Raw genomic sequence first — 9,273 nt, forward strand, 5'->3', positions numbered from 1 at the left:
CAATTGATTCTTTTGGATTTTCTTGGTAGACAATTACGCATTATGTATAACACTTAAGATGTGCAAACAATGATAATTTGGTTTGCTTCCTACTGACAGTCACATGTAATTTCTTTTTTTTTATCTCTATTAATTAGCTTGGACTTCTACAACAACAAATTACAATGATGATAGAAGGTGTCCTCATCTCATTTTTTATGTTAAAAGGAGTTCCTCTAACATTTAATACTTACATAGAATGTTGACTGTTGCTTAAGACAACCTTTATAGTGTTTTTTCTTTTAGTATAATGGATATTTTTCCCAATCTGTATATATTTGCAAAAACAGAGTGATTTTTGAAAATTGGAACTCACTACGATTTTCAGTAGTATTTGTAATATTGAAGCTTCAACCCTTAACATTAGTATCTTTGGTTAATCATATTAGAAGGAGTGTTAGGCTATTCCTAATCCTGGCTGTAAAATAAGTTAATGATTTTATTTTGATCAAGTCCTCTCACCTCTCTGGGTCTCAGTTTTCTCCTAGTAAAATGAAGAGTTAAGATAATTACTAAAAATTTATTTCAATTGGGTAAGAATCCAAGCCCTATTTTAAGAAAAACTTATTTGTTTTAGTCAAACAATTTTACAAAGTCAGCCACACCTAATAAATTCACAAGGCAAAAGAAGATTGAAAGTGGTCAGGTGCTGTCATTCATGTCTGTAATCCCAGAATTCCGGGAGGCAGAGGCAGGTGGATCACTTGAGCTCAGGAGTTCAAGACCAGCCTGAGCAACATGATGAAACCCCATCTCTACCAAAAACACAAAAATTAGCTATGGTGGCATGCGCCTGTAGTCCCAGTTACTCAGGAAGATGAGGTGGGAGGATCACCTGAGCTTGAGCCTGAGAGGTGGAGATTGCAGCGAGCTAAGATTGCACCACTGCACTCTAGTGTGGGCAACAGTGAAATCCTGTCTAAAAAAAAAAAGATTGAAAGCTTAAGTTTATTACACAGAAAAATGAACTGAAACAAGTTCAATATAAGAGACCTGCATAAAGTTCATGGCTGAAGTTTTAACAATAATAACTACTACCTATTGAGTATTCATGATGTCCCAGGAACAGTGTTTTACTTACAATATAAACTACTAATTGTTTATAACAACTCTATGAAGTAGGTAAAATCAGTTTTTCCATTAGAGCCAAGGAAACTGAGGTACTGTGGGGCAAGAACGCTGTAGATTCACTCACTCAAAGTCCATTCCAGCCTCCTGGTGTGTTTCCTTCCTGTGTGGGATTACCTGAAAAACTCAAGTCCAGATATCCCAGACTTTTGTGTAGATAGCATTCCTGATATGATTTAGGTTACATCAATAAGCTTCATTGGCCAGAGACTTGATTTTGAGACAGATGTAGGCAGAGAGAAGTGACACTCAAGACTCTGCTTTGCAGATTGTTGTAGTGCAGTTCTAGGGCCTACAGTTCTGGGAATGGCTTTCTAATCTCCAGATCACAGTCAAGGCAGGGGACCTGGATCCAGTGGCTGGAATAGCAGCTCTCTGAGTCCTCAGAATAAGATGGAGAAGGCAGTCCCTTACACAGGCCAATTCTATCATGTCTTTCTGAAAGCCATTCACAGAGGCCCACCTATGGTCTGTTTTTCCAGCCCTTCTAGCAATGTTGTAGGCACCTAGAACCCTTCTGAAATCCCTTTCTGCCTGAAGTATCTAAAGTGGTTTCTATTATCTGCACTTGAACTCAGATAATTATAAGATGTGCAATCTTTCTTTTCTTATGTGCCCCATTCAGCTAAAATGACCCACCACATAATATAATGGACCCGGGTTTAAATTTGGATCTGGTGCGCTGGCTTCTTAGTCCCAATCATTATTTAATAGCTGCATGACTTTGGGCAAATTTCTTCACCCTTCTGGGACTCAGTTTTCTGTCTCTGACATGAAGAAATTGTCTTTTCTGGCATTAACAATGTATGATTATCATTGACACAGAAGAAAATGTAACACCCTCGATGCTGATTTCCTGCTCAGCAGTTCCTAGTAAGCCAATGACAGACTGAAAATAGGAAGCAAGGCTATTTCCCAAGTCTTGGCTCTTTCTTGATTTAACGTATCTGGCAGAATGCCCTGTGGTGGGCATAGAATCCAGACCCCTTCCCAGGTAGGGCCTTGAACCACTGAAGCATCACCCTGGGGGGCAGGGTATGACACCAGCAGGACTTAGCATCATTAGGAAGTCACTGAGCAGGCAAACTGAGAGTTACAAAGCCTGTGGCCACTACAGATCAACCCAAGCAAGAGGTCAGGAAACTGGAAAATGAGGACCAGACCACGGAGAATTCTGGGGGCAGAGGTCAGTTACAAGTCAGCGATAGAAGTCAGGAAGTCTAGCCTAAAGCCAAGGAATCTACAGTTCATAAAATTCTGGTCAAACAAGGAGACAGGGACAGGCACTCAGGCCTCACTAGTGAGGACACAGAATTCAGAGTACAGGTTACCAGGTAAGATGAGGTCCCTCATCCACTCTCTCCCTGTCCACTCAGATCCAACTGACTCAGCACTGGGGCTTTAGGTCTTTGCCTAGTGTGAAAGGACGTTGCATCACATTGACTTGAATGAGTTAAGATCTCAGGGATCATTACACGGAGTAAACCTGGTCCCAGAATAGATGTTTCCAGCCCCCAGGATAAGCAGGAAGTGTTTTTAGAAGTGAGCAAATCAGTGGCATTTGGCTAGAATGTCTGGCTGACTGAGGACAAGATATTGAAGTGCAATTGAATTCTGGCAATTGTCTGGGGGTGGAGGAGGGGAGGAAGGGAACTGGATGGGGTGGTGGGTGTTCTGGCCATAGGAAGGTGGTCTTTAGTGTCCCACCATCTTTCAAGGGGAATGAAGATACATTCTAACATAATAATGCCTTCTTAGTTTCCTATCTTCATGTGTACAGTTCTCTACCAACTCTAGGCCACAACTCCAAACACTACCGTTTTCTGTATCAGCCTTCAGATACAGAAAGGGTATATCTTTCTATACACCCTTTAGAAAGATTTAGATTTAGAAGGACTTCTCAGCAAAGAGGCTGATAAGTAAATCCATAATAAGATACCAATGATTAAAATAACATAATTTGTTTCCCTTCCTAGAGGTTGTTGCCTTTTTATAGGCAAGGTAACAATGATGAATTTAGAACTGTCAGGGAAATATTATGGAACAGGAACAGGGCTGATAGACTCTTACCCTGAGGAATACATAGTCAAGTTTCATTATTCATAGATTCCATATTTGTGAATTCGTCTACTTGCTCAAATGTATTGGTAACTGCAAAACCAATACTTGGCAGGGATTTTTCCATCATTCCTGGACATGCACTGTAACAAAAAAAGTGAGTTGCCCAATAGGAATGTTCCAAGATGAGGTTGAACAAGGCAACACTTTGCCTTCTTGTTTCAGCTCCTATTCTAACAAGTGTCCTTTTCTAGGTCTACATAGTGTCACCTTTTTCCCATATTTGTGCTTCTTGTTAATTTCACTGTAGAAAATGGCCCCCACTACAGTGTACGGCTACAATGCTGTCTGGCCTTATGTAGGAAATACAAAGTATGTGTGTTAGAGAAGCTTAAGTCAAGCGTGAGTTATAGTGCTATCGACCATGAGTTCAACATTAATGAATCAACAATATATATTAAATAAGGTGGACCGAGTGCAGTAGCTCATGCTTGTAATCCCCACACTTTGGAAGGCCGAGGGGGGCGGATCACCTGAGGTCAGGAGTTCATGACCAGCCTGGCCAAAATGTATTTTTAGTCTCTACTAAAAATACAAAAATTAGCCAGGCATGGTGGCGGGCACCTATAATCCCAGCTACTCAGGAGACTCATGCAGGAGAATCATTTGAACCCAGGAGGCGGAGGTTACAGCGAGCCAAGATCACGCCATTGCACTCCAGCCTGGGATACAAGAGCGGAACTCTGTTTCAAAAATAAATGAATAAATAAATAAATAAATAAAGTGTCTCCAAACAGAAACACACACAAAACAAGATTTCGTATTGATCCATTGATGAAAATGTTGAACCAGAGGCTTGAAGAACCCACCCTGTATTTTCCCAGAAGTAATAGTTCCCTACTTTCTAATTCAGCATTTGCAGAGACTCTACAGAACCTAACTACCTGAATAACAAGAACGGACTGTGCTCAATCTCCACCCAGTGACTTGCTCAGCCTAACACCATTCTTAAGAAATGCTCACAGGGGCCCCTTGCATGACTGCTGCAAAGAATTACAATGAAAATACTTGGCAACATTTTAAAAAATCTTTACTACTTAACCTTTTTACAGGCATGGTCCAAAATTCTCACTGACAAGCCACCAATGGGATGGCCCGTTTAGGATTGGATGTGCTGTTCTGGAAGCAGAGATAAAAGCAGCTCTGTAGTAATTCTGTCTGAACTGCTTTTTCTGTCCGAACTGTGTTTTCTGTCCTCTTCAACAGATTCCGGATGTGAATGCAACACTCTTAAAAGAGGCACCTAAGTAAGGACTAATTTCACTAAAATGTTTCCACTTAGACTTCCCAGGTGGAATCCTCAGCAGGAGGTTTGGCTCAGGGCAGAAATGCGTTGATGGAAGTTTCCAGAGGGCGCTGTTCATCCCACTCTGGCAAACTGGAGGCGGTTTATTGATTTATTTATTTATTTTGAGACAGTCTCGCTCTGTTGCCCAGGCTGGAGTGCATTGGCGCGATCTGGGCTCACTGCAACCTCCACCTCCCGGGTTCAAGCGATTCTCCTGCCTCAGCCTCCTGAGTAGCTGGGATTATGGGCACCCACCACCACGCCCAGCTAATTTTTGTGTTTTTAGTAGAGACAGGGTTTCGCCATGTTGCCCAGGCTGGTCTTGAACTCCTGACCTCAAGTGATCCACCAGCCTCGGCCTCCCAAAGTGCTGGGATTACAGGCGTGCTGGGGACAGAAACAGTTCATACTAAGTGCCAAAGAAAGGTTTCCCTCTGTTGGTGACCAAATTAAACTCTCTTGGCCAGGCACGGTGGCTCACGCCTGTAATCCCAGCACTTTGGGAGGCCGAGACGGGCAGATCACGAGGTCAGAAGATCGAGACCATCCTGGCTAACCCGGTGAAACCCCGTCTCTACTAAAAAAATACAAAAAACTAGCCGGGCGAGGCGGCGGGCGCCTGTAGTCCCAGCTGCTAGGGAGGCTGAGGCAGGAGAATGGCGTAAAGCTGGGAGGCGGAGCTTGCAGTGAGCTGAGATCTGGCCACTGTACTCCAGCCTGGGCGGCAGAGCGAGACTCCGTCTCAAAAAAAAAAAAAAACTATTCTGACTGGAATTGCAACCTGACAATGGCCTGGCAAGAATCAATCCAATGACACCCGGACACAACTGCTCCTACAGAAGCCTGGTAAATCTTCTTCGTCATCATTAGGAGACACAGCCTGCAACAGGAATCCTCTGTTTATTTTTAAGCAGTAGTACCAGATAGGTCGCGTCTTAAAATTGTTAGCGCAAATGTCAGCTAAAAGTTTTGCTTTTCTGGGAGGAAAGCATTTCACCGTGACACAGAGTCCCTTTCTCCCGTATTTTTCTTTTCAGCTAAGTGTTGCGAATTTCTTTTCTTTGCATTTAAATTCATGGGATAAAAAGAAGGCTCCCTCTGCATCATTCACTGCTCCCCAGACTCGTAAATGCCACATATTCTGAACACCGCATCTCGGACACACGTTTCTCACAGAAAAGGGCTGAAAGGCCTCTCAGTGAGGCCTCCCCCTGCTGAGGGGCCCTCTCAGCCCGGCCTCCCTCGGGGCCTTCCCAGCGCCTCTGCAGCTCCAAACACAGCGGTTTGTGTGGCTGAGCGTAGGGAGGAATTTGTAGCTGGGGACTGGGGTCATCTGCCTTCCGGTTTTCTACTTACTGACACGCTTTCTCACACAGGGGTCAAGAGTTAGGGCCTCACCAGTGCATCCTTCAAGATGAGCTGCTAGAAACGTTTTCTTAATAAGAGTCCTTTTCTTTTCCCTTGAGACATGAGGGTTTGAACTCCAGGCCTTTCAATCCCTCGACAGAAGCTATAAACCACAAATGTGCTTCATGTTGAAAGGACGTGCAAGTGACCGGCACTCTCTTCTGCTTTCTGCCCCCTAAACGCCCCCGCCTGTCGTATGTGCCGACAGCACTCTCTTGTCTTCCTCAGCCGACTGCCTGCTTGGGCAGTCTGCCCATTCTGGTGGGGAAAGAAGAGGGGGAAAGCGTCCTCTGCCCCCAGGGGGCCATCAGGACCACATCAGCTCTGGCGGGTGGTCTCTAGCAGGCCTTTTCTCAGCCCCTCCCCCTGGCCCCAGACGTGTGCACCTTTCTCCGCTTGTTTACAGATGACCTGCCTTTTTAACATATCCTCTAACAGTTCTGTCTGAGAAGTCACATTTGCCCGGTTGCTGTGAGGCAGAAAAACCCAGCCGCTGCTCTATGGGGGAGAACAGGAGAACCAGCCCAGCTCTGGAGGGACGAATGAACTGGAGAACACCCACTTGTGCTTGCCCCCAAAGTCAGCCGGTATAGATGAGATTGGAATGTTGGAACATATCACAGTGCAGATTTTCTTCTTCTTCTTTTTAAAAATTGTTTTTGCAAATATTTTTAGCAAGTGTTAAAATGTGTGTGTGTGTGTGTGTGTGTATTGGGATTTTCTTTTCTTCTTTTTTTTTTTTTTCTTTGAGACAGTGTCTCACTCTGTCTCCCAGGCTAGAGTGCAGTGGTACAGTGGCGTGCTCTCGGCTCACTGCCACCTCCTAGCTGGGATTGCAGGCACGTGTCACCAACTCGGCTAATTTTTGTATTTTTAGTAGAGACAGGGTTTCACCATGTTGGCCGGGCCGTTCTCGAACTCCTGGCCTCAAGTGATCCGCCTGCCTCGGCCTCCCAAAGTGCTGGGATTACAGGCATGAGCCACTGCACCCAACTAGGATTTTCTTTATTTAAAAAACAAAACAATACAAAACAAAACAAAAAAACCTGAAGAAAATGCAGGAGGGTAAATAGAGACAAAGAAGAGGCCAGGTACTCAGCTAGGCAAGTGAGGGCAATTCTTGACATCCAAGACTCAGTCCCCCTGCTGTCTTGATTGGCTCAGGATGTGAAGGGACGACAAGAAAGGGTGGCTAAGAGCAGTGAGGGCCTGAGCAGGATCTATGAGCTCTGTGTTGCTGGATCTGAAGTCCCAAGCCCGGGACTTCACCCCACACCCCGCCGCTGTACTGACTGTACCCCAGTCTTCCTGTCACTCTCCCAGCTCCCTGTACCTTGCATTTCCCAGTAGAAGCTGACGGAGTCTCTGACGGCTGTCCCGGATGTCATAGGGACACACAGGTGTGGCTGGATCAGGGAGGACAAAGCGGCAGGCTCTGTGGTGACATCTCAGGCATGAGGAAGTTTCCCAGTTCTTTTCTGGGTCCTGCTCGGGTTCCTGCCACCTGAAATTCTCTCCTCACAACTTCTGTCTTGTGACTTAAACCTAAAAGAATTTGTCTTCTCGAAAAATGCAAATGTCCTCAGGATGGGATAGCACTTTAAAAATTATGACTACGGAGATCTTATCATCCAAACACCAAATCAGAATATTTTACAAAGCACATTTCCTATCTTTTTTCATTGGATGAATTTTACTTTCTAGATTTTTTTTTCTATTATCAAAGCAAGTCATAAATGTTATTTAAAAATTTGAACAAATGTAAAAGGAAATCTACTCCTAAAGCTACACATCATTTCCCTGGCATCTACTTCACGAGAAGTATAACCATGGTTAACAATGTGTGGTTATCCTTCTAGATGTTTCTCTGTGTGTGCATGTGTGTGAGTGTGTGTCTGTGTGTTGTTGTTGTTGTTTTTAACAAAAATGACATTCCACATCACATACTGCTGTGGTATTTGGGGTTTTTTCCCCCTCATTGGAAACATTAGAAACGTCTTTCCAGGAAGAACTTTTTTTCAGGCTATCTATATTACTTTAAAAATCTTCAAAAGTTACAATTCATTACTATACTTTTAAAAGATCATGGGTTTTTATTGTTTGTTTTTGTTATCATTCTTGGCCTTTATTAAACAGAATAAAATTATAAGGAGTAGGGGATTGCCTAGGGCAGTGTTGTCCATTCCAGCCTTGTGCGACGCTGGAGATGTTCTTTACCTGTGCCGTCCAATACAGTAGCTGGCAGTCACCTGTGGCTGCTGGATACTTGAAATATAATCAGTGTGACTGAGCAGCTGAGTGTACAATTTGCTTAATTTTAATTAATTTAGATGTGATTTTCAATAGCTGCATATGACTAGTGACTACTGTATTGGACAGCATACTTTTTGGACGAATCGATCATCTACTCCCAAAAGAGTTATAGAAAGTACCTTTGAAGCCAGATTTCCTGGATTTGAACCCTAATTCCTTCTACTTGCAAGTTGTGTGACGTTGGATAGCAATAGAAACACTTTATTGGGTTGTTATAAGGATTCAATGAGTTAATACTTGCAGAGCAATTGAACCAGTGCTTGAACATGCCATTAGAGCTCAACAAATACTAGGTATAGAATTCTTTCCTGAGTGGGCAGGGTGCGGTGGCTCATTCCTGTAACCCCAGCACTTTGGGAGGCTGAGGCAGGTGGATCACGAGGTCAGGAGATCGAGACCATCCTGGCCAACATGGTGAAACCTCGTCTCTACTAAAAATACAAAAAAATTAGCCGGGTGTGGTGGCGGGCACCTGTAGTCCCAGCTACTTGGGAGGAGGCTGAGGCAGGAGAATGGTGTGAACCCGGGAGGTGGAGCTTGCAGTGAGCCAAGATCCAGCCACTGCACTCCAGCCTGGGTGACAGAGCAAGACTCTGTCTCAAAAAAAAAAAAAAAATTATTTCCTGAGAAGAGGAATGGAGAGGAAAGAAAACTTTGGGTCAGGAAGGGGAGAAGGATGGAGAAAGGAAGTAGTGAGTGAATAAAAGGGTGTTTTATTCCCATGGTAAAGGTAGGGCAGAGTGCTACCAAACCACAATAGCCTCTCAATATTGTATAGATCTTACCTTGACTGCAGTCTTACAAAGTTGGGGGAGGCAAAGTATTGCCTGGAAAGTGAATTTCTTCAGCTCTTTATTAAATTCCTCTTTTCTCTTCAGCTCTTTATTAAATTATGATAGGGTTGTGAGCGGCTCTGCAGGGCGCCTGCCGTGCAGACCTGCCTGAACTCTGCCCGGGGCCAGGCCAGACAAAGCCCCGCT

Source organism: Colobus angolensis, unplaced genomic scaffold (assembly GCF_000951035.1).
Source record: "Colobus angolensis palliatus isolate OR3802 unplaced genomic scaffold, Cang.pa_1.0 Scaffold473, whole genome shotgun sequence".
Classification (NCBI taxonomy): Eukaryota; Metazoa; Chordata; class Mammalia; order Primates; family Cercopithecidae; genus Colobus; species Colobus angolensis.